Source organism: Sus scrofa, chromosome X (genome assembly GCF_054392235.1).
Source record: "Sus scrofa isolate SSC_HxYL_T2T_F1_AM1 chromosome X, Sscrofa_HxYL_maternal_Yorkshire_Landrace_v2.0, whole genome shotgun sequence".
Taxonomy (NCBI): Eukaryota; Metazoa; Chordata; class Mammalia; order Artiodactyla; family Suidae; genus Sus; species Sus scrofa.
The window spans coordinates 64,191,765-64,219,492 of record NC_139401.1 but is presented as its reverse complement, the minus strand read 5'-3'; the positions used below and the strand labels follow the sequence as shown (position 1 = coordinate 64,219,492).

Sequence of the window (27,728 nt, the reverse complement as noted above, 5' to 3'; positions counted from 1 at the left end):
GCTCAAGAAATGTAAGACAACCCACTAAATATATAGAAATAAAGACAGAAAATTAAACAAAGTGAGGCTACAGAGGAATATGTTCCAAACCAAGTATCAAAATAAAACTCCAGAAGAACACAGTGAAATAGAGGTAGGCAATCTACCAGACAAGGAATTCAAGTTAATGATCATAAAGTTGTTAAAAAAACTTAGGAGAAGAATGGGTGAACTCTTCTAACAAAGAGTTAGAAAATATAAAGAAGACCTAAACAGAGCTGAAGAATACAATAATTGAAATGAAAAATTGCACCAGAAGGAGTCAGTGGCAGATTAGATGATATCGAGTAGATGAACAAGCTGGAAGACAGAGTATTGGAAATCACTGATGCTTCATGGAAAGCAGAAAAAAAGCGAATAAAAAGAAATGAGGGCAGTTTGAGACCTCTAGAACAACACCAAGCATATAACGTTCACATTATAGAGGTCCCAGTAGTAAAAGAGAGCGAAAGAGGCAGAGAACACATTTAAAGACATAATAGCTGAACATTTCCCTAACCTGGGAAAATAAACAAATGTCTAGGTCTAGAAGTTAGAAAGCCTCCAATAGGATCAACTCAAACAGGTCTACACAAAGAAATACTGTAATTAAAATGGCAAAAATTGAGTTCTCTTGTGGCACAGCAGGTTAAGGATATGGCATTGTCACTGCTGTAATGTGGGTTCAGTCACTGGCCTGGGAACTTCCACATGCCACGGGCACAGCCCCCCCCCAAAAAAAAAGTAGGCAAAAATTAAAAATAAAGACAGAACGTTAAAAGCAGCAAAGAAGAGCAATGGGTTACATATAAGGGAACTCTCATAAGCTCACAGCTGACTTTTAAGCAGAAACTGTGAAGGCCAGAAGGGAATGGGATGATATGTTTAAAATGATGAAAGGAAACACACACACACACACACACACACACACAAACACAAAACTACAACCAAGAATACTCTATTAAGCAAGATTCCATTCAGATTTGATGGAGATATCAAAGTTTTACAGACAAGCAAAAACACCACCAAACCAATTTTAGAAAATTCCCTCAATGAAAAAGAAAAAAACCACAAATGGAAACATGAAAATTATGAAAGGAAAAAAATCTCATTGGTAAAGTCAAATGAACACTAAAGCTATTAAAGGTAGTATGAAGTTTAAAAGAGAAAAGTAGTTAATGAATACACAAAACAAAATGATGTAAAATATGTTGGTGAAAATAGTAAACGTTTAGGGTAAAGTAAAAATGCAGTGTTGTTAAAATGCATTTGAGTTGTTTCCACTACATCTCAGTGGGTTAAGAATCCCACTAGTATCCATGAGGATTGGGGTTCAATCCCTGGCCTTGGTCAGTGGGTTAAGGATCTGGTGTTGCTGCAAGCTGCAGTGTAGGTCACAGATGCAGCTTGGATCCCACATTGCTGTGGCTGTGGCATATGCTGGCAGCCCTAGCTCTGATTTGACTCTTAGCCTGGGATCTCCCATATGCCTCAAAGGCAGCCATAAGCAAAAAAAAAAAAAAAAAAAAAAAAGCAATTTAAGAGATCAGAAATTTAAAATAATTATATATATATGTATACACACACACACACACACACACACACACACACACACACCCCTCATGGTAAACATAATCCAAAAATCTTTAATACATACACACAAAAAATAGATTCCAGTCATAACACTGAACATAGTTATGAGATCACAAGGGAAAAGCACAAACAAAGAAGACAGGAACAAAAAAGAACTACAAAAGCCTACCCCAAGCAATTAATAAAATGGCAATACATACATACCTGTCAAAATTTACATTAAATGTAAATTGACTAAATACTCCAGAATATATAGAGTGGCTGAAAAGATTAAAAAAAAAACCATGTATAATGTTGCCTACAAGAAACTCACTTCAGATCTAAAGACACACAAAGAAGTAAACTGAAAGGAGGGAAAAATATTCCATGCAAATGGAAATGAAAAGAGAGCTGTGCTGTCAATACTTACATTAGACAAAATAAACTTAAAAATAAAGACTTTTGAAAGTGCCAAAGAAGGACGTTACAAAATGATCAAAGAATCAACCCGAGAAGAAGATATAACAGTCGTAAATATATATTCCCAAAATATGAGCACCACATTACATAAAGCAAATATTAATAGACATAAAGGGAAAAATAGACAGTATCACAATAGTAATAAGGGAATTTAAAACCCAAAAACTGACACATGAAAATATTCTCAATATCACCAAGCATCAGGGAAATGCTAATCAAAACAGTGACTGTCAGAATTAAGATGACAGATGAGTAAGATGTGGCAATCACCTTCTTCCACAAATATAAAAAAAAAAATCTACATGTATAACAATTCACACAGAACATCTATTGAACAGTGACAGAAGACCTTAAACCTCCAAAGAGGTCAAGAAACTGGATAGAGCAAAATGAAAAAAAGATAGCAAATAAAGAAATAAAGAGAAAGAAAGTTTAAGAGAAATATTAAAAGCAATCCTCTAAATAAAAGCTAAATAAGAAGAAATAATAAGGAGGAATTAAATCACAGCTGGAAAGCAATCACGTAAATAAGGCAGTATACAGATCTAAAAAGAAAAAAATATTGTAAAAGCAACTATAAACACAAGCAACAGCAAAACGATAAACAGAGATGTTAAAAAGGACATCAAAATCATAAAATGTGGGAAAGGAAAGCAAGAACATCAAGACTCTTTTTTTTCTAGAATGTATTTGTTTTGTTTGTTTGTTTTTTTGTTTGTTTGCCTTTTCTAGGGCTGCTCCTGCGGCATATAGAGGTTCCCAGGCTAGGGGTCGAATCGGAGCTGTAGCCGCCAGTCCACACCAGAGCCACAGCAACGTGGGATCCGAGCCACATCTGCCATCTACATACACCACAGCTCTCAGCAACTCCAGATCCTTAATTCACTGAGCAAGGCCAGGGATCGAACCCTCAACCTCATGGTTCCTAGTCAGATTCATTAACCACTTCACCACAATGGGAACTCCAGTATTTGAGTCTCTATGACTATCAGGCTAAAGGAAGCAGATATAGGAATGGGTTAACATACTGAAAAACAGGGAAACTACAAATCAAAACCAAACAATACTACGTTGAATAACAATGGTGAGAGTTGGCATCCTTGTCTTGTTCCAAATTTTAGTGCAAAGTCATTCAGCTTTTCTCCACTATTACATTTGTTGTGAGTTTGTCATAAATGGCTTTGATTATGTTAAGCTATGTTCCCTCTATACCCACTTTGGTAATATTTTTATCATGAATAGCTGTTGGACTTTGTCAAATGCTTTTTCTGCATCTATTGAGATGATCATGTAGTTTTTGACTTTTCTTATGTTAATGTAGTTAATGACATTAATTGATTTGCATATGTTGAGCCATCCTTGTGAACCTAGGATGAATCCCACCTGGTCGTGGTGTATGATCTTTTTTATATGTTGTTGGATGCAGTTGCATAAAATTTTGTTGAGAATTTTTGCGTCTATATTCATCAGAGACGTTGGTCAATAGTTTTCATTTTTGGTGATATCTGTGTCAGGTTTGGGGATTACAGTGATGATGGTGTCATATAATATCTTTAGGAGTGGTCTTTCTTCTTCAAACTTTTGAAAAAGTATGAGGAGGATGGGTATAAATTCCTCTTTGTATGTTTGGTAGATTTTGCCTGTGAAACCATCTGGCCCTTGACTTTAATTTGTGGGGAGTGTTTTTATGACATATTCAACTTCATTTCTAGTGATTGGTCTGTTCAGTTGATCTATTTCTTCTTGATTCAGTTTTGGCAGGCTATGTCTCTAGAAAGTTGTGGATTTCTTCTAGGTTGTCAAATTTGTTAGCACACAATTGTTCATAGTATTCTGTCATGGTTTTTTGTATTTCCATAGTAACTGTTGTGATTTCTCCTTTTTCATTTCTTATTTCGTTTATTTGGGTTTTTTCTCTCCTCTTCCTGGTGAGTCTGGCCAGAAGTTTGTCAATTTTGTTTACCTTTTCAAAGAACCAGCTCTTGGTTTTATTGTCTATCATTTTTTAAAATCTGTATTTTATTGAATTCCTCTCTGAGCTTTATGATTTCCTTCCTTCTTCTGGCTTTAGGTTTTGCTTGCTCTTCTTTTGCTAATTCATTTAGGTGGTGGTGGATTAAGATGTCAATTTGAGATTTTTCTACTTTTTTGAGGAAGGCTGTATTGCTGTGAATTTCCCTCTGAGCAAAGCTTTTGCAGCATCCTATAGATTTTGAGTTGTTGTGTCTTCATTATCATTTGTCTCGAAGTATTTTTTAATTTCTTTCTTGATTTCCTCATTGACCCATTGGTTATTTAGTAGCATATTGTTTAGTCTCCGTGTAGTGGTTTTTTCCTCATTTCTTTTCCTGTGGTTGATTTCTAGTTTCATGCCATTGTGGTCAGAGAAGATACTTGAAATAATTTCTATACTCTTAGAAATTAAATTGAGGTTAGCTTTGTGCCCCAGTATGTGATCAATTCTTGATAATGTTCTATGTGCACTTGAGAAGAATGCATATATTCTGATTTATTTGAATGTAATGTACTGAAAATGTCAATGAAGTCTAACTTTTCTACTGTGTCCTTTAGGATTTCTGTTGCTTTATTGATTTTCTGTCTAGAGGATCTCTCCATTGATGTGAGTGGGGTGTTAATATCTCCTATTATTTTATTCCCATATATTTCTCCTCTTATGTGTCTTATTAATTGTTGTAAGTAATTGTTTCCTCCTGTACTAGGGGCATATATATTGATGATTGTAATATTCTCTTCTTGAATGGATCCTGTCTTTTTTGGCTTTTTTTTTTTTTTGGCCTTTTCTGGGGCTGCTCCCATGGCATATGGAGATTCCCAGGCTAGGGCTCTAATTGGAGCTGTAGCTGTCAGCTACACCAGAGCTATAGCAACACGGGATCCTAGCCATGTCTGTGACCTACTCCATATCTCACGGCAAAGCCGGATCCTTAACCCACTGAGCAAGGGCAGGGATCAAACCCGCAACCTCATGTCTCCTAGTCAGATTTGTTAACCACTGAGCCATGACAGGAACTCCTTGAATGGATCCTTTAACCATTAAATAGTGTGCTTCTTTGACTTTGTTCATGGCCTTGAATTTAAAGTCTATTTTGTCGGATATGAGCATTGCAACTCCTGCTTTCCTGTCTTGTCCCTTGGCATGAAATATCTTTTCCCATCACCTCACTTTCAATCTATAAATGTCCTTTGCTCTAAATTGAACTTCTTGTAGACACCAGATTGAAGGTTTTTTTTTTTTTGTCTTTTTTTATCTCCTGAGGGCTGCACCCACAGCATATGGAGTGCCCAAACTAGGGGTTCAATCAGAGTTGTAGCTGCTGGCCTCCACCACAGCCACAGCAATGCCAGATCCGAGCTGCATCTGCAACCTATACCATAGCTCACAGCAACACCAGATCCTTAACCCACCAAGCACGGCCAGGGATCAAACCCCCAAACTCATCATTCCCACTTGGTTTCATTAACCACTGAGCCATGATGGGAACTCCAGTTTTTTGTTTTTTTATCCAATCTGCCACTCTGTGTCTTTTGATTGGAGCATTTAGTCCATTGACATTTAAGGTGATTATTGATAGATATTTATTTATTCCCATTTGAAACACTGTTTCCCAGGTGATTCTTTGTTTCTCTCTTCTTCTTTTTTTTGTTAAAGGGTTTCCATTTGTTTTATTCTTGAGTACTTTTCAGTTTTTGTGAATGTAATATTTGGTTTTGATTTGTGGTTGCCCTGTTTTTTAAGTATATTATCCCCTTCCTATATCTGCTTGCTTTTGCCTGTTAGTCATATAGGCTCAGACACATCAATGAAATGCAAAAGGAATCTTTATTTTCTTACTTTCCTTCCCCATATTGTATGATTGTGATGTCTTATTTTTTTTAACATCCTCATGTTTAGATTTGAATGCTGGCTTATTTAAGTGATTGCTTTCCAATTGAAGCCCTAGCCACAGCAATCAGACAAACAAAAGAAATAAAACTGCCACTGTATGCAGATGACATGATACTAAGTATAGAAAACCTCAAGGACTCAACCCAAAAACTACTTGAACTGATGAGCAAATTCAGCAAAGTAGCAGGATGTAAGATTAGCACTCAGGAATCAATCACATTTCAGTGTACTAACAATGAAATAGTAGAAAAGAAATACAAAATACAATACGTTTGAAAATTTCACCCCAAAACATCAAATACCTGGGAATACACCTGATCAAGGAGGTAAAAGATTTATACGTCAAGAACTACAAAAAATTAATCAAGGAAATTAAGCAAGATGTAAAGAAATGGAAAGATACTCCATGCTCCTGGGTTGCAAAAATTAATACTGTAAAAATGGCCATATTACCCAAAGCAATCTACAGATTTGATACAATCCCTATCAAATTACCCAGGACATTTTTCACAGAACTAGAACAAACAATCCAAACATTTAGATGGAACCACAAAGGCCCAGTATTGCTAAAGAAATTCTGAAGAACAAAAACCAAGCAGGAGGCGTAACTCTCCCATACTTCGGGCAATATTACGAAGCCACAGTCATCAAGACAGTGTGGTACTGGTACCCAAACAGACGGACAGACCAATGGAACAGAATATAGAGCTCAGAAATAAACCCAGACACCCATGGTCAATTAATCTTTGACAAAAAAAGCCAGAATATAAAATGGGAAAAAGACAGTCTATTCAGTGAGTATCGCTGGGAAACCTGGACAGCTGCATGCAAATCATTGAAACTAGAACAAACCCTCATACCATGCACAAAAATGAACTCAAAATGGCTGAAACACTTAAATATAAGACAAGATACCATCAAACTCCTGGAAGAGAACATGGGCAAAACATTCTCTGACATCAACCTTACAACTGTTTTCTCAGGTCATTCTACCAAAGCAACAGAAATAAAAGCCAAAATAATCCAATGAGACTTAATCCAGTTGACAATCTTTTGCACAGCTAAGGAAACCAAAAAGAAAACTAAAGGACACCTTTCAGAATTGGAGAAAATCATTTCACATGTTGTAACCGACAAGGGCTTAATCTCTAGGATATCCAAGCAACTTGTACAACTAAACAGCAAAAAAGCCAACCATCCAATGGAAAAATGGGCGAAAGACCTGAATAGACATTTCCCCAGGGAAGACATATAGATGGCCAACAAGCACATGAAAAAAATGCTCAATATCCCTGATTATTAATGAAATGCAAATCAAAACTACCATGAGATACCATCTGACACCAGTCAGAATGGCCATCATTAATATGTCCACAAATAACAAATGCTGGAGGGGGTGTGAAGAAAAGGGAACTCTCCTGCACTGTTGGTGGAAATGTAAACTGGTACAGCCACTATGGAGAACAGTTTGGAAATACTGTAGAAAAGTATACATAGGACTACCATATGACCCAGCAATCCCACTCTTGGGCATATATCCAGACAAAATTTTCCTTGAAAATACACATGCACCTGCATGTTCATTGTAGCACTATTCACAATGGCCAAGACATGGAAACATTTCAAATGTCCATCAACAGATGATTGTATTTGGTATACATACACAATGGAATACTACTGAGCCACAAAAAAGAATGATATAATGACATTTTCAGCAAGATGGAGAGAACTAGTGACTCTCATAATGAAGTAAGTTAGAAAGAAAAAGATAAATACCATGTGATATCACTTATATCTGGAATCTAATATATGGCACAAATGAACCTTTCCACACAAAAGTAAATCATGGACTTTGAGAGAGACTTGTGTTTGCCAAGGGGGAGTGGTAGGGAGTGGGATGGATTGGGAGCTTGCAGTTAAGAGATGCAAACTATTGCCTTTGGAATGGATTAGCAATGAGATCCTGCTGTGTACCACTGGAAACTATGTCTGGTCACTTATGACAGAGCATGATAATGTGATAAAAAATATGAACATGTATGTGTAACTGGTCACCATGCTGTATAGTAGAAAATTGGCAGAACACTGTAAACCAGCTATAATGGAAAAAATAAAAATAAAAATAAAAATAAACAAATGATACATTCAGAAAAGAAAAGGATGCAAGCATAAAATAAAAGGAAGTCACCCCCCCAAAAAGTAGATAAGACAGGAACAAAGGAGAAACATTGAATTCCCTGGAAAACCTGGTTAACAATGGCAAAAAATTCATATTTATTAATCATTACCTTCAATGTCCCCTTAAAGCAACAGACACATATAAACTTAAAGTGAGGAGATGAAAAAAGTTATTTCATATGAATAGAAAAAACGGGAAAGCAGGAGTTGCAATACTCATATTAGACAAAATAGACCTTGAATCCAAGGCCATAAAGAAAGATAAAGAAGGAAACTAATTGTAAAAGGATCAATTTTAGAAAAGAATATTACCCTCATCAATACATGTGCTCCTAATATAAGTGAAATTGATGGGAATACAATTAATAGTGTGAGCTTTTAACACCCTACTCACATCAATGGAAAGATCCTCTAGACAGAAAATCAGTAAGACAACAAATATCCTAAATGACATAATAGATAAGTTAGACATATGTGCTACTAATCAATAAGGCAATCAAAAGGGTAATTAAAAAGTACCTTGAAACAATTCATAATGGAGACACAGCTATTCAAAATCTATGGGATGCCAAAAAATCGTTCTTAGAGGGAAGTTGATAGCAATACAGGCCTTTGTCATAAAAGAAAAAAAATCTCCAATCAACAACTTAACCTCCCTCCTAAATTAATTAGAAAACGAAGAACAAACAAAACCTAAAGTAAGCAGAAGGAATGAAATCATAAATATCAGAGAGGAAGTTAATAAAATAGAGATTTATAAAACAAAATAAAAAATCCATAAAAACAAGAGCTGGTTCTTCTAAAGGGTAAACTAAATTGACAAATTTATGGACAGACTCACCAGGAAGAGGAGAGAAAACTAAAATAAACAAAATAAATGAAAAAGGAGAAATCTTAAAGGAGACCTCAGAAATACAAAAAAATAAGAGAATGCTGTGAACAATTATATGCCAATAAAATTGACAACCTGGAAGAAATGGACAACATTCTAGAGACATACAGCCTGCAGAAACTGAATCAAGAAGAAACAGATTAATTGAACAGATGGATCACTAGAACTGAAGTTGAATATGTAATAAAAATTACTCCCTACAAACAAAAGCCCAATACCAGATAGATTCCCAGGCAAATTTTTCCGAACATATAAAGAAGAACTTATACCCATCCATCTTAAAATTTTCCAAAAGGTTGAAGAAGAAGAAAAATAATCCCAAAGACCTTCTATAAAGGCACCATCACCCTAATACCAAAACCAGACACAGACACTACCAAATAAAGAAAATTATAGGACAAATTATTTGATGAATATAGACACAAAAATTCTCAAAAAAATTTTAGCCAACTGAATCCAACAACATATAAAAAATATCATACACAACAACCAAGTGGGAGTCATCCCAATTTCACAAGGATTATTCAAAATATGCAAATAAATCAACATTATACACCACATTAACAAAAGAAAAGTAAAAAAAAAGCACATGATCATCTTATTTGTTGCATCAAAGCATTTGACAAAATACAAAATCCATTTGTGATAAAAACTCTTACCAAAATTAGTATAAAGGGAACATACCTTAACATAATAAAAGCCATTTATGAGAAACCCACAGCCAATTAAAGCCTTCCTGATAGAATCCGGAACAAGACAAGGATGCCCAATCTCATCACTGGTGTTCAACATAGGAATGGAACTCCTAGGATCAGCAAGCAGACAAACGAAAGAATTAAAAGTTTTCCAAACTGGAAGAGAAAAGATAAAATTGTCACTGTATACAGATGACATGATACTATTACATAGAAAACCCTAAGGATTCCACACAAGAACTACTCAAACTTATCAATGAATTCTGCAAAGTAGCAGGATATAAGATCAATATTATGAAATCAGTTGCATTTCTGTATACTAATATGAAATATTAGAAAAGGAATACACAAATACAATACCTTTAACATCATAGCCCCAAAATTAAATATATAGGAGTAAACCTGACCAAAGATGTGAAAGACTTGTATGCTGAAAATTATAAGCCATTTGTTAAGGAATTAAAGAGGATTCAAAGAAATAGAAAGATATTACATGCTTCTATATAGGAAGAATTAATATTGCAAAAATGGCCATACTACCCAAAGCAATCTACAGATTCAATGCAATCCCTATCAAATTACCTATGACATATTTCAAGGAACTAGAATAAACAATCCAGATATTTATATGGAACCATAAAAGACCTAGAACTACCAAAGCAATCCTGAGAAAAAAAAAAACAACAAGCAGGAGTCACCACTCTCTAAAACTTCAGACAATATTATAAAGCCACAGCAATCAAGACAGTATGGTACTTGTACACAAACAGACATACAGACCAATGGAACAGAAGAGAGAACTCAGAAATATACCCAAACGCCTGTGGCCAATTGGTCTTCAACAGAGGTGACAAGAATATAAAATGGGATAAAGATAGTCTATTTAATAAGTGGTGCTGTGAAAACTGGTTAGCGGCATGTAAATCAGTGAAACTAGATCACACCATCACACCATGAACAAATATAAACTCAAAATGGTTTAAAGACATCATAAGACAAGACACCATAAAACTCCTCGAAGAGATCATAGGCAAAACATTCTCTGACATCAACTGTACAAAATTTTTTTTTAGGTCAGTCTCCGAAGGCAATAGAAATAAAAACAAAAATAAGCCAATGGAACCTAGTCAAACTGACAAGCTTTTGCACAGCAAAGGAAAGCATAAAAAAATAAGACAACCTCGGAATGGGAGAAAATAGTTGCAAATGATGCAACTGACAAGTGCTTAATCTCTAAAATATAAAAACAACTCATATAACTCAACAGAAACAAACAACCCAATTTAAACATCGGCAGAAGCCCCGAATAGTATTTCTCCAAATAAGATATACAGATTGCCAACAGGCACGTGAAAAAATGCTCAACATCACTAATTATTAGGGAAATATAAATCAAAACTACAGTGAGGTCCCACTTCACATCAGTCAGAATGGCCTTGATTAGTTAAGTCTACAAATGACAAATGCTGGAGAGTGTGTGAATAGGAACTCTCCTACACTATTGGTGGGAATATAAAATGGTATAACCACTATGAAACGCAGTATGGAGTTACATCCAGAAAGTAAATATGAAACTACCATATGATCCATCAATCCCACTCCTGGGCATATATCTGGACAAAACCTTCATTGAACAAGTTACACACACCCTTAGGTTCATTGCAGCACTATTCACAATAGCCAAGACATGGAAACAACCTAAGAGTCCATCAACAGATGAATGGATTAAGAAGATATGGAACATACACACCATGGAATACAACTCAGCCACAAAAAAAGAACAAAACAATGCCATTTGCAGCAACAAGGATGGAACTAGAGAGTCTCACACTAAGTAAAGTAATTCAGAAAGATAAAGACAAATAACATATGATATCGCTTATATCTGGAATCTAATATGTGGCAGAAATGAACCTACCTATAGAGAGGAAACAAACTCATGGACATGGAGAACAGATTTGTGGTTGCCACGGAGGAAGGGGAGAGATTGGAATGGACTAGGAGTTTGGGATTAATAGATGCAAACTATTGCATTTGGAGTGGATAAGCTACGAGATCCTGCTGTAGAGCACAGGGAACTATAATCACTTTTGATGGAAAATGATGGAGGATATTGTGAGAAAAAAATATATAAAACTGGGTCACTTTGCTATACAATTGAAATTGACAGAACATTGTAAATCAGCTATAATGAAAAATTTAAAAAACACACAGTGAGGTATCACCTAACACTTGTATGAATGGCTATTATCAAAAAGACAGAGGGCATTCCTGTTGTGGCTCAGTGGTTAACGAACCCGACTAGTATCCATGAGGATGTGGTTTCAGTCCATGGCCTTGGTCCATGGGCTGGAGATCTGGAGTTGCTGTGAGCTGTGGTGTAGGTTGCAGATGCAGCTCAGATCCTGAGTTGCCACGGCTGAGGCGTAGGCTGGCAGCTGCAGTTCCAATTTGGCCCCTAACCTGGGAGCTTCCATATGCCTTGGGTGCTACCCTAAAAGGACAAAAGACAAAAAAAAAAGACAACAAAGAACAAGTCTTGGTGAGGATGTGTAGAAAAGTGAACCCCATTACATTGTTGCTGGGTATGTACATTGGTGTAGCACTGTGGAAAACAGTATAGATATATCTCAAAAAATTAAACTAGAACTATGATATGATTCAGTAGTTCCAGTCTTGCATATTATCTGAAGGAAATAGAAACACTAATGTGAAAATATCTATGTACCTCTATGTTATTATTATTATTTAAAATGCAGTATTTATAATAGCCAATATATGGAAACAACCTACGTCTCCATTAGTCGATCAATTCATAAAGAAGATCTTTTGTATGTGTAGATAGATAGATACAGATATATACATATATAGATATAGATACACACAAGCAAATACTGCTCAGCTATTAGAAAGGATGTAATCTTGCCATTTGTGGAAACATGAATGGACCTAGAGAGTATTATGCTAAGAGAAATGTCAGACAGAGAAAGACAAATATTGTATGATTTCACTTATGTATGGAATTTAAGAAACTAAACAAATGAACAGATAACCCAACAGAAACAGTCATAGATTCAGAGAACAAAATGTGGTTATCAAAGGGGAGAATTGTGTGGGGTGGAAAGAAATACATGAGGGAGATTAAGATGTACAATCTTCCAATTCCAAAATAAATGAATCATGATTATGAAATGACAGTGTGGTGAATATAGTCCATAACTTTGTAATATATTTGTATGATGACATATCATAACTAGACTTATCATGACAGTCATTTTGAAATGTGCAAAAATACTGAATCACTGTAACGTGTGATAGGAATAAACAGTGTATTTCTATGGCATTTCTGCTTCAAAAACAGACAAGTAAACTCAGAAAAAGAGATCAGATTTGTGGTTACTAGAGGAGAGGGGTAGGGGAAAGGGGATTGGATGAAGGAAGTCGAAGGGTACAAACTTCATTATAATATAAATTCTAGGCATGTAATGTACAACATGATAAATATAACTAACACCACTCTATGCTATATATGAATTTTGTTAATATAGTAAATCCTGAAATTCTCATCCCAGGAAATTTTTTTTTTCTATTTCTCTAATTTTTTTTGTCTGAGATGATGAATGTTCAAGAAGTTACGGTGATATTTATTTCATGATATGTTTAAGTCAGATTATGCTATATACTCTAAACTGATATAGTGCTGTATGTCAATTATATCTCAATAAAACTGAAAAGGGTTTATTTTTATATGTGGTAAGAAGTATGGATCTATTTTTTTCTTTGTTCAAATAGCTAATTTGTCTTTGAATAGTATGTTTTAATGTCTGACAGAGCTAGTCCTCCAATTACCTTTTTTTCTCTCTGTTTTCATGGGTATTTTTGTCAGTTTATTTTCCATATGAGCTTCTATATCAACTTGTCCATCCATATATAAAATGTTGTTGCTAGTTTAATTGGGGTTATGTTTGACTGATATATTAATTTAGAGAGAATTGACTTCCTTATCACCTTTAGTCATATTCTCTCAGAACAAGGAACATTTTTCCATTTGTTCAAGTGAGTTTTTATGTTGTCTTCCTTATGCAGCTGCCACACATTTCTAATTAAGTTTATTTCTTTAATTTATATTTTTATTGAAGTATAGTTGATTTAAGATGTGTTAGTTTCAGGTGTACAGCAAAATGATTCAGTTATACATGCATACACAAATATATATATTCTTTTTCAGATTCTTTTCTGTTAGTTTGAAATATTGAATATAGTTCTCTGTGCTACACAGTAGATCCTTTTACATATAGTAGTGTGTATATGTTAATCCCAAACTCCTAATTTATCCCTTTCCACTTCCTTTCCTCTTTTGTAACTATAAATTTGTTTTATAAGCATATGTTAGTCTGTTTTTGTTTTGTAAATAAGTTTGTCCCATTTTTTTAGATCCCACATAAAAGTGATATCATGATATTTGTCTTTGTCTGATTTCACTTAATATGGTAATGTCTAGATCCATCCTTGTTGCTAAGAATGGCATTATTTCATTCTTTTCTATGGCTGGGTAGTACTCCATTGCATATATGTACCACATCTTCTGTATGCATTTATCTGTCGATGGACACAGGTTGTTAACATGTGTTGGCTATTGTAAATAGTACTGCTATGAATGTTAAGTTGCATGTATCTTTTTGAATTGTGGTTTTTCTCTGGATATATGCCCAAGAGTGGGATTGCTGGATCATATAGTAATTCCATTTTTAGTTTTTAAAAGTACCTCCATAAGCAATTGAGACAGTAAAACAGAGCTGGAGGAATCAGGCTCCCTGACTTCAGACTATACTACAACGTTTTAGCAATCAAAACAGTATGGTATTGGCACAAAAACAGACACATAAATAAATGGAAGAAGATAGAAATCCCAGAAATAAACCCACATACCTATGGACAATTAACACATGTCATAGGAAGCAAGAATATACAGTGGAGAAAAGACAATATCTTCAATAAGTTGTGCTGCTAAAATTGGACAGCTACATATAAAAGCATGAAACTACAATGCTCTCTAACACCATACACAAAAATAAACTCAAGATGGATTAAGGGCCTGAATATAAAACCAGATAGTATAAAACTCTTAGAGGAAAATATAGGTACAACACTCTGACATGAACCACAGCAATTACCATATTATCCAGCAATCCCACAGTATTTTTGGATCCATCTCCTGGAGTAATGGAAATAAAAACAAAAATAAACAAATGGCACCTAGTTAAAGAGTTTTGCACAACAAATGAAAGCATAATAATTATAATGATTTCATCTTCTTTGCTGCTATTGTAAATGGGATTTCCTTTATTATTATAATTTCTAGCTAGTTATTGTTTGTGTATGTGAAGGCTGTTGATCTATGTATGTTAATTTTATGTTTTAAATCTTTAATGAATGCTTCAGTTATTTCTATTAATTGTATTATATGTTCTATTGGCCTTCTAGATATACTCTCATATTATCTACAAATAAAATAGTGTGCCTTTTTTCCCCAATTCTTAAGCACTTCTCTGTTAGTGAGTATGTGTTTTATCATGTTAAGATTTCTAAACTATCAATTCTTAATTGTAGTTTTTTTTGAAGTCAGGAAAATTTCAATTTTGTTGAAGCCTTTTTCAATATCTTTGGAGATAGTCACAGTTTTCATTTAAGCCTATTAAATAAGGTATAACTAGATTTCTTAATATTGAATCACTTTGCATTTCTGCATACAATTCTTGCATTTCTGGAATAAATCAAATTTAGCCATGATATATTATTTTCTTAATATGATATAGGAGACTGTTTACTAATAATTTATTATAGATTTTTGCATAATTATTTACAGGTGATATTGTTCCATAAATTTCTGATACAATCTTTATCAGGTCTTATTATGAATATTACCCTTGTTTATCTGAAAACTTACAAACTTTTGATTTGTTTTCAATGCCCCAGAAAAATTTATGGATCATTGAGACTCAGTGTTCTTTGAATGTTTAGTAGAATTTCCTCTGGTATTAGTGTGTGTGTGTGTGTACAGACCCTAGCTAAATAACTTTCTGTATTTCCACTGCCTCTGTGAAAAATGATCACTTTAAGCTTTCTGTCTCTAATGGAGTTAACCTTGGTAAAATTTCATCTAGCTTTGCAATTTATTAGCACTGAGTTTTGAGTCTCTTATGACTTGTAAAATTTCTTCTATTTTAGTGGTTTTTCCTTTTTGTATATTTGTGCTTTTTAATATATTTATTCTTTTTAAAATAAGGTTATCTTGTGACTTGTTTATTTTGTATTTTTTTTCAATAGAATGATTTAAATTTATTAATTAGATCTACTGTGCCTACCTATTGATTTCTACTCTTTTTATTATTTTCTTTTTGGATCTTACTTTTGGTTTCACTCATTGTTCTTTCTTTAGCTTTTTTTGAGCTAAAATTTTTTCAGTCCTTCATTTTATTGATCAATGTGTTTAAGTTTGTGAATAACCCCCCTTATCTTCCCATTAAACATATCTCATAGCTTTTCATATGTAGTGTTTCCATTATCATGGCATTTTTTTCCAGAATTTTTGTCATTTTAGTTTGTATTTTTTCATTTACTAAAGAATTGTCTAATAGAAATTGAAAAATTTCCACCGAGATTTGACCTTAAAACTATTTCTAGTTTTATTGCATTGCATTGTGATTAGAAAATGTTTATTATATTTCAACTTCATGGAACTTATTGATGTTATCTTTGTGACCTAATATGCAAACAGTTTTTGTGTTTCATGTGCACTTGGGAAGTGTAGTCTCTATTTAATATATATATCTGTATGAATGACCTTATTGATTATGTTATTTAGCTTCTACATTCTTGTTTGTCCACCTGATCTGTAATGTGATGGAAATGGTATGTTTAAAATCTCTTTTTGCTTCTACTGACATCTCCTTGTATCTTCTATATTTTTGTTTTATAAAGTTGATTGCCGTGTTATTTGATGCAGATATTCATAACTATGCTTTCTTCATTTTTAGTATGGCTTTTAACATTAAAATATAATTTGTCTCAGAGGTTCTGTTGTGGCTCAGTGGGTTAAGAACCAGACAGTGTCCTGGAAGATGTGGGTTCAACCCCTGGCCTCGCTTAGTGGGTTACAGATCCATTTGGTGTTGTCATAAGCTGCAGTGTTGGTTGCAGATGCTGCTTGGATCTGGCATTGCCATGTTTATGGCGTAGTTCAGTAACTGCTGCTCCAACTTGACCCCCAGCCCAGGAACTTTCATATGCCACAACTGTAGCTATAAAAAAAATAAAAAAACTAATTTGTCTCATTTAATGCTTATTGGCTTGAAGTTTACTTTGCTATTGATTCCATTTGCTTGGTAGATCTTTGCTCATTTCTAAAATTTCCTCTTTTGCTTTACTTTCCTTTGTCCATTCAAAGTTCAAAGGGTGTTTTCCCTTACTTTTTGCTTTCCTTTTTCCTAGCAGCAATACCTTTCAAAGACTGCCTTCTGAAGACTTGCTTAGAACATTTTTCCCTGAGTGTCCTGATCTATCCTGACAGTTTTTCAGTATTTTTATACTTTCTGTAGGTTTCATCTTTCTGGTGCTTGTTTTGGATTAATCTTAGGCCTCTAGCCCTCTTTTTTTTTTTTTTTTTTTTTGGTTCATGAATGACCTTTTCCTAGCATTGCCCTTGCTTCCTTTTAGGGTTTGTGGACTATGAGTGACTACTCAGTGGGATTTGGTGTTTATTTTCTACTTACACGAAATTTGGAATCTGGGTGTTCTCTGTATTTTTGTGATGTAGAAGGTATGACTTTGTGTACTTTTATGTGTTTCAAGTTTTTCTGTGTCATTTTATGGAGGATGTGTAGCAGGATTTAATTTTCATAGCCACCATTACTTTGACATAAGCATTCCCCATATGATTAAAAATGCTTTGCGAATATTTTAATGGCTACAAAATATTGGATAGATAAAAGAACTAAAATTTTATCAGATTATTTCCTCCTTGTTGAACATTTCATTTGTTTCCTTTTTCGTGATTATATAATTTTGGATATATTATTTCTAATGTATACTTTGCATAGATTTGCCAAAGTAGAATTATTGCCTCAAGGTTATAAATGCTATTAATAATCTTGATATAATATGAATCCAGGGAGAAATATGGATTTACTTTAATATGCTAACTAAAGTAGCATCCACCCTTTTTTTCAGGTGGCATCCCTGTCTCCTACATATATAGCAGAACATAGAAATAGCTGAGATGAACCAGTGTGGCCATTTCTATATTTATAACTATCATTTCTGCTTATTGATGGAACCAAGTTGCATTATTAGTGATTAAATAATCAAAGAGCTCCCATAGCCATATTTTGTAATACATTTATTCTATAGATAGATTGTCTTTTATCACTGTGTTTGGGGCACACAGTCTGTCATCTCTAGGTTTTATAACTGAAGAAGGAGGATAAGCAAGAGCCTAAAATACAGCTGTCAAGACTCTAACTTGGTGAAACTGATCAATCTTTTTGTTTTATTCTTTTCTCTAGTGCCTTCACAACTTGGGTCAGAGCCAGAGAGCTCATTTTGCCTCCCATTTCTGTTTGTCATTTCTCTTTATTCCTCTTGCTCAATAAGTTTTATCAGCTGCAAGTAACCAAAGGTTATCTTAGTATTCATGCAGCCAGAATTTTCACAGTAATATCATATTAATAATTGTTCTTCAGTAATTGGTATACTCTGGCATGACTCAGATGATTTAGAGGAGCCAGTGTAACTCTCTCACTACTGTGGGGATATTTTTGTTGTTATTGCTTTTATTTTTATTTTTACCTCAAAATTCAAGAAAAAAAACTGTGCCTTCATTTGGAATGATAGAACTTTGACCATGATATTTCTTGATTATTTTTTCCAATCTTATTACCTATCATTATACAGCAGGAAAAACAGCCTTATCCTAGAATCACATTTGATAAGTTGTTATTAAAAATACAAAACAAAAAAAAAATGAAAAAACAACCTCTCAGGCCTAAACCTGGATCCTGTGAATCAATCTCTTTTCATGGGATCCAGGACTGCATTTCACAAAGCTTCCCAAATGACTCATGTAATTTGTCACCTGATGATAGGCTTATTTGCGGGATACATAGTTTTAGTGCATGCTCCACATCAAATCATGACCTCGGTATAACTCTCAAATGGTCATCTCTGTGTCAGGTTCTAGAACTTGTCAAACTTGCAATATATTCATGACATGCTCCAGAGTGCATACAAAACTTTATTTCCTAGTATTCTCAGAATATCATTCCCAAACCAAGAGCCTATAAAAGTCTGTTTGTGTTTTCTGTGAATTGTTGAGTGTTTATTTTTTTACATTTTAATTCATCTATTAATTTGAAGTTGAATATACAATTTGGTTGTAAAATAGATATCTAACCTAATTTTTCTCAATTGTTAATTATGCTCTGTTTATTGAATATGTCTTTTTTTGCACTAATTTATAATGATTCTTTAATTGTATATGAAGTTCTTTTCATGAGCCTTTTATTTTTTCCACTGGTCTATTGTTGTATCAGTGTGTCCTTGTTACTGTTGTAGCATTATTAACATTTTCTTATCAAATATCAAGAATTATCCCCAATATTTCCTTTAAAAGTGTTTCAGCCATTTTTGCCAATTCATTGTCCCATGTAAACTTTTTATCATGTTCCAGAAAACATAAACTTTTTGACATTTTTTATTTGAATAGTATTAAATCTAAAGCTTAATTGTAATCAAGTTGGTTACTTTTCATATTTATTCCTCATTTCTAGAATCACAGTATTTGTCTCCATTTACATTTTATACTTATCTCTAGATAAGTCCTAAATAGTTAAGCATAGTTATTCCTAAGTTTGATGATATAAATAATATCTCTCAACATCCCCTGGTGACTCAGTAGGTTAAGGATCTGGCATTGTCACTGCTATGGCAAAGGTTACTGATATGGCTTGGGTTTGATCCCTGGTCCCAGAACTTTTGCATGCCATGGGCGGAACCAAAAAAAAATCACTCTCCTCCATACACACATGCACAGAGTGCCATGGTTTTCAGTTTTTGAACTGATTATTGATAGTATATAAGATGCTTGTTATTTTTGCGTCTTTATTTTCTGACAAGGGATTTTAACAAGGTTTCCTGTAAATTGTAACAGTTTTTCAATTATCTTGGGTTGTTCAGCTAGATAGTTACTCGATTTTCTTTACGACAGCTTTAAGTTGTATGTTTTTTGTTTACTTACATCAAATTTCCCAGCTGTTCACCACCTTTGCTATTCATTAAAATCACCTGGAGGGTTAAAAAAGAATCAAGACTCACCTCCATAGATTCTGATTTAATTCACATAGGGTGGAGCCTGGGGTTGTCATTTTAAAAACTTCTCAGAGATTTCTAGAAGGTAGATTTGTGAATCATTGAGCTAAACACTCTGACTCAATGATAAGTAATAGTAGCGAAGGCAGGATTCCCTTCTGGCTTCTGATCTTAAGCTTTAACTATGATATCAACTGGTCATTTGAGAACGATTCAGTAGTATGCTGGACACACTCATGCTGGCTCATAAGACCCGATTGTGCACATCCTTTACCATCTTCATTGTCATCACACCGCAGAAACTGGCAAATTCTACAAATCAAGGCTCCCTTGTCCCCCAAGCCAACTTGGTTATTAATCATTTACTATCACACCATTGTAAATCTTTGTTAGATTAAAGAGGTATCGTTATATTCCTTGGCTAAGAATAATTTTATATTCATTACTATTTGAGCTTTATTGAAGCAATCTTTAATCATATTGACAACTTATCAGAAAAATTTTAAGATGCTCTATTTGTTACAGTTAATTTTTTTTTCAGAGGGATGCCTGTATTCTGATTCTTCAGAGCATTTCCCTTCTTTCAATATACCTTGACTTTTCCTAGACCTAATAATGTTTCAGTTTATTTCTATTGCATTATAGACAAGTATGAGGCAAATTTGGGTTTGTAAGATATTGGTGTGAATTCTGTCCCCAAACTTTCAGGTCCAAACGAGTACAAAAGGGAAGAATTACTCCAACAATCACTGCTATGGTAAACCATAGATTCAGAGGGTAGTGGAAAATTAAAGTTCAGTTACCATCTTAGAGGACTATCTGGACTGCATGTTTCTTCAATAATCCTCTACAAATACTATCTTGTTACAGAGATGTATATAAGAATTAGGCAATATAAAGGTGAAATTGTTATTCTCTAAGAAGAAATTGGAGTGCAGAAATCATAATCACATCAGTTACATGCAGACCCTTATGCTTTACAATCAAATGAGCAGAGATTGGTGTGGATAGCTTTTTTTTAAAAATAAGAAGCATAAATGGGTCACATGGTTAAATTGATGGCCACTCTACCTTCACTGAGAATGGACAGACCTCAGGCAAGGCAAAGATTTTACACAAATAAGGGTACAGTATGCTTCAGAACACACCAATTAGTAATTGATATAGAGGGATAACATTCTCATACAAGGAATTGAAATGTTGATTCTGTAGCCAGGAATCTTTTGCCTTTACCTAGTGCAAAAGGATAAATCCTACTTACTATGTGCCAGACACTTTTCCTGAGAGAAAAGTGTTATATCAGGAGAAACACAGGCTAGAAGTGGCTGCCCCTCTGCAGTGCACAGACACTAAACTTTGTGAGTGTCACTGGAGCACCTTCTCTGCCACCATGCAGAGTGCAAGAACTTTGGAGGTGTGGCTGCTTCCACATATTGTTTGATAGATGGAGGGCCATTGCGAGGGCTGCCTCCATTACCCCAGACAAGTAGAACCCGACGCATGCACTTCCAGCCTGGGAGAGCCAGAGGCACTGAACTCTAACCTAGGAGAGTTGCAGAATGGATTATGCCAACGAAGTCATGGGAGTAGGGGCACCCAAGCCTTCGGAGAAAGGGCCACTATCCCAGTATGTCTAGAAGGCAGGATGCCTACCCAAACTGGCCTTAAGGTTTTGAACTTGTTACCCCTTTCTGTTTTCTTATTTCTCCCTTTTGGAATGGGAATGATTTTGGCTGTATTTGTATTTTAGAAGCACTTTTTTACATTTTTTTTACTTGTAAACTTTATTTAACCGAATATATTAAGAATATTATATAAGAATATTATTATATAAGAATATATTAAGAATATTATTAATTTAACATGTAATATTACAAATTATTGAGTTATTTTATATTTTTTGATATTAATTCTTCAAAATATGGTATATGTTTTACACTTATGAAATATCTCAATTCCAACTAAACACTGTTTCCTTCCATTTTTATTGAGATGTAATTGACATGTAGTATTGTATAAGTTTAAGGTGTACACAATAATTATTTGACTTACATACAGCATGAAATGATTGCCATGATAACATTAGTGAAAATGCATAATCTCACATAGATACGACATTAAAGAAAGAAAAAAATTCATCCCTTTGATGAGAAATCTTAGGATTTACTCTCTTAACTTTCATGTATAACATACAGCAGTGTAAATTCTTTTTGGCATGTTGTAAATTACATATATAGTACTTATTTTTTTGGGAGGGGGCTGCACCCATGACATATTCAAGTTCCCAGGCTAGGGGTTGAATTGGAACTTCAGCTACCTGCCTACACCACAGCCACAGCAATGCGAGATCCAAGCCATGCCTCCAAACTACACCACAGCTCATGGCAATGCCGGATCCTTAACCCACTGAGCAGGGCCAGAGATCTAACCCACATCTTCATGGATACTAGTTGGGTTCTTAACCCACTGAGCCACAAAGGTAACTCCTATCTAGTACTTATTAGTCTTATAACTGGAAGTTTGTAACTTTTGCCTACCTTCATCTAATCCCCCTCCCCCATGTCCTACCTCTACTAACCTCAAAACTAATCTCTTTTTCTCTGAGTTTGTGTGTTTTTAACGTAAAATTGACCTACAACACTGTGTTAATTCCTGCTACACAAAATAGTTATTCAATATTTCCATACATTTGAAAATGATCATTATGATAAGTATAGTTGTCATGCCACCTTCAAAGATATTACATAATTATTGACTATGTCCCACAATGTACATTTCATAATTGTGACATTTATTTTGTAAATGGAAGTTTAATCTCTCTTACCTATTTTTCTTCTCCCCCAAACATTACCCTGCTGGCAACCACCTATTTATACTCTGTATCTATGACTCTGGTTATGTTTTTTTTTTCATTTTTTAAAGATTCCACATATAAGTAAAATCATACAGTATTTATCTTTGACTTATTTCACTAATCGTAATACCCTCTAAGTCAATCCATGTTCTGACAAATGGTAAGATTTTATTCTTTTTATGGGTGAGTAATATTCCATTGTGTATATACACCACATATTCTTTATCCATTTATCATTCAATGGAAACTTAGGTTGAACTTCCATATTTCAGCAACTGTTAAATAATGCTGCAGCGAAATTATGGGTGCATATATCTTTTAAAATTGGTATTTTCATTTTCTTCACATAAATACTCAGACTGGAATTTCTGGATTGTATGGTGTTTTATTTTCATTTTTTTTTTAGGAATCTCCATACTATTTTCCATACTATTTTCCAGTGTACATTGCTACCAACAGTGAATGAGGGTTCTCTTCTCCACATCCTCACCAAGACTATCTCTTATCTTTTTGATAATAGCCATTCTGTCAGATGTAAGGTGTTAGTGCATTGTAATTTTTATTTTATTTCCCTAATGATTACTGATGTTGAGTATCTTTTCATCTGCCCATGGCTATCTGTACGTCTTATTTTGAAAAATGTCTATTTGTGTCCTCTGTCATTTTTAATTGAGTTTTTTTTCTTAAATTGAACTATACGAGTTATTTGTATATTTTAGATACTAATCCCTTGTTGGATATTTTATTTACAAATATTTTCTTGCATTAAGTAGGTGGCTTTTCATTTTGTTGATAGTTTCCTTTGTTGTGCAAAACCTTTGTATATTGATGTAGTCTCATTTGTTTAATTTTGCTTTTATTTTCCTTGCCTGGGCAGACATATCCACAAAAATGTTACTAAGACTGTTGTCCAAGAGATTATTACCTATGTTTTCTTCTAGAAGTTTTATGGTTTCAGGTCTTACATTTAGGCCTTTAATTTGTTTTGGATCTATGTTTGTATTTAGTATGAGAAAGTACTCCAGTTTTATTCTTTTGCATGTAGCTGTCCAGTTTTCCCAAACCATTTATGGAAAAGACTGTCTTTTCCTCATTGCATATTCTTGCCTTTTTTGTTGTAGAGTAATTGACCATAATCCACCATATAAGTGTGGATTCATTTCCATTGATCCATGTGTCTGTTTTTCTGGCAGTACCATACTGTTTTGATTACTGTATCTTTGTAGTATAGTTTAAAATCAGGGAGTATGATACCTCCACTTCATCCTCAAGGTTGTTTTTCTATTTGGGGTCTTTTGTGTCCCATTACAATGTTATAATTATTTGTTCTATTTTTGCAAAAATTGCCATTTTTATTTTCATAGGGATTACACTGAATATTACTTATCTTTTGTTGCTTTCCTAGTTTAATTTCATATTGGTGTATAATTTTAGTCTTTTGAGTTTATTAAGGTTTTTTTATGGCACAGAATGTGTTCTATTTTTGTGAATGTTCTGGATGAACTTTAGAAGAGTGTGTGTATGCTGCTTTTTTTGGATGAATAGTCTATAAATGTCAATTAAATCCAGTTGGTTGATGGTACTATTCAGTTCAATTACTTACTGATTTTCTGCCTGTTGTATCTTTTGACTACTGATAACAGGTGTTGATGTCTGCAGCAAGGATTCATCTCCTTGTAGTCCTATCATTTTTTGCCTTACGTGTTTTGGTGCTTTTTTGTTGGATGCATACCTGTTAAGGATGGTTATGTCTTCTTGGAGAATTAAACATTCTATGTAAAGAAAGCCCCTCTTTATCCCTTACAATTTTCCTTGATCTGAAGTCTACTTTGTTTGAAATGAATAGAGCTATGTCAGCTTTCTTTTGATTAATATTAGGATGGTGTATCTTTCTCCTTTTGTTTTTATTTTATTTTTTTATTTTTATGTATAAAGCCTTCATAATTTTTAAAAATTATAGTTGATTTACAATGTTATGCCAATTTCTGCTGTAAAGCAATGTGACCCAGTCATATATATATATATATATATATATATATATTATTTTCTCATATTATCTTCCATCATGCTCTATCCCAAGAAATTGGATATAGTTCCCTGTGCTGTACAGTAGGACCTCATTGTTTATCCACTCCAAATGTAATACTTTGCATCTACTAACCCCAAACTCCCAGTCCCTCCCATCCCCTCCCCTCACTCCTTGGCAACCACAAGTCTGTCCTTTTATTTTGTCATTTTAGGGCTGCACCTGCAGCATATGGAGAGGTTCCCAGGCTAGGGGCTGAATCATAGCTGTAGCTGCCAGCCTACACCACAGCTCATGGCAGTGCTGGTTCCTTAACCCAATGATCAAAGCCAGGAATCAAACCCACATCCTCATGTATGCTAGTCTGGTTCATTAACTGCTGAGCCTCGAGGGAACTTCAGTTCTGTCCTTTTATTTTTAATTTACATGTCTCTTTATATTTGAACTGGGTTTCTTATAGGCTATATATAATTAAGTACTGTTTTATAATACACTCTGAAAGTCTATGTCTTCTCCCCAGTGTATTTGTACCATTGACATTTAAAGTGATTACTGATATAGTTATATTATTTCCTACCTTATTTGTTCTAGTCATGTCCTTGTCCTTGTTCTTTGTTTGTCTTTTCATATACCATTCTGTCCATTCTGTTTCTGCCTTCTCCGGGTTTAATTGAGCATTTTGTATGCTTCCATTTTGTCTATTTTGTTAGATATCAATTATGCTTTTTTTAAAAAAAAAACTTTTTAGTGGTTGCTCTTGTGCGTGCAACATAAATTTATAATTTTTACAAGTCCTCTTTCAAATAATACTCTGCCGCTTCACTGGTACTGTCAGGACTTTAAAACAGAATATTTCTAATGCCTTCTTTAACCTTTTATAATACTTTTGTCATTTAGTTCACTATCCACAAGCTATAATCACTGAATACATTGTTGCTATATTTTGAACTTTTACCTCTTAGATGAATTTAGAAGAGAAATAAGAGAAAGTGTTTTATTTACCACCATTTATTCCTCCACTAATACTCTTTCTTTCTTTATAGAAATCTGAATTATTGTACTATAGATTTAAGAAGAATTTTTTTTAACATCTCTTGCAAGGCAGGTCTACTGCTGACAAATTTTCTCAATGTTTGTTTATTGAGAAAGTATTTATTCCTCATTCACTTTGAAAGATAATTTCTTTTAACACTTTAAATATTTTATTACACTGTAAACAAATAGAGTTTTGTTTACATGTTTTCTTGAGAAAAGTCAGAGTAATTCTTATCCTGCTCTTCCTTTTGGTAAACTGTTTTTTTTTTGTTATTGTTGTTGTTTTGTTTTTTGGTCTTTTTTACAAGATTTTTTTCTTTGACTTTATTTAGTTTGACTATTATATTCCTAGATATATATTCTTTTGGTATGTATCCTGATTGGTGTTTTCTGAGTTTCCTGGATCTGTGGTTTGATGTTTATTATTAGTTTAGGGAAGTTCTCAGTTATTATTGTTTAAGATATTTCTGCTGTTCCTTTTTGTCTTTCTTTTCCTTCTGTTATTCCCACTACATGTGTGTTACACCTTTTGTTATTGTCCCACAGTTCTTGAATATTATGTTTTGTCTTTTTCATTCTTTTTTGTTTTCTTAGCATTTTAGTTTTGGAAGTTTCTCCTGACATTTCTTCAGACTCACTGATTATTTTCCCAGCTGTGATAATCAAAGGAATTCTTCATTTCTGCTAGGTGGTTTTGATTTCTAGAATTTCCCCTTGGCTATTAAAGTTTCTAGCTCTCTGCTTAAGTTAATCCAACTCATTTTTTATGTTGTCCACTTTGTCCATCAAAGTCCTTAGTATATTAATCATAGTTGTTTTGTTTATTTATTTATGTATTTGTGTATTTATTTATTTTTGTCTTTTTAAGGGTTGCATCCATGACATATGGAAATTTCCAGGCTAGGAGTAGAATCAGAACTACTGCTGCTGATCTATGCCACAGCCATAGCAATGCCAGATCCAAGCCGCATCTGTGAACTTTACCACAGCTCATGGCATTGCTGGATCCTTAACCTGCTGAGCTGGGCCAGGGATTGAACCTGCATCCTCATGGATACGAATTGGCTTTGTTACCACTGAGCCATGATAGGAATTCCCATCATACTTGTTTTAAATTCCCAGGTTGATAATTCTAAAATATCTGTCATATCTGAATCTGGTTCTGATGTTTTCTGGGTCTCTTAAAATTTTTTTTGTCTTTTCGTAGTATTTTATAATTTTTGTTGCAAGCCAGACATGATGTGTGAAAGGAATTGAGGTAAATAGGTCTTTAGTGTGAAGTTTTATTTGTCTGGCTAGAGTTTAGCTGTGTTTATTGTTTGCTGAAACCATAAGTGTCATGGGATAAATTACCTCTGGTGACCTTGTTTTTGTCCCTACTTTTTAAAAATTTTATTATAATTGATTTACAATGTTCTTTCAATTTCTTCTGTACAGCAAAGTGGGCCAGTTCTATATATATATATTTCTCTTTTTCTCATATTATCTTCCATCGTGTTCTATCACAAGTGATTGGACATGGTTCCCTGTGCTATTGTCTTTTGTTTTCCATAGAAACTTAAATTTTGTCTGAAAATAATAGTTCTTTTAGTCATATTCCTTTATTAGTATCCAGGAGGCCTATTGATGTGGTGGCAAAGTGTGAGGGGAGGGTTAGCTTTCTTCAATTCTGTATGTCTCAGTCTTTTGTTGAACCTGTGCTTCTA

At 34.0% G+C, this 27,728-nt stretch overlaps 1 protein-coding gene across 12 annotated transcripts in view; it reads left to right on the top strand.

Annotated features, from left to right (window-relative positions):
• The window catches only part of OPHN1 (oligophrenin 1), a 631,870-nt gene that overhangs the window by 403,153 nt on the left and 200,989 nt on the right, over positions 1 to 27,728 (top strand). The gene's annotated exons all lie outside the window — the stretch shown is intronic.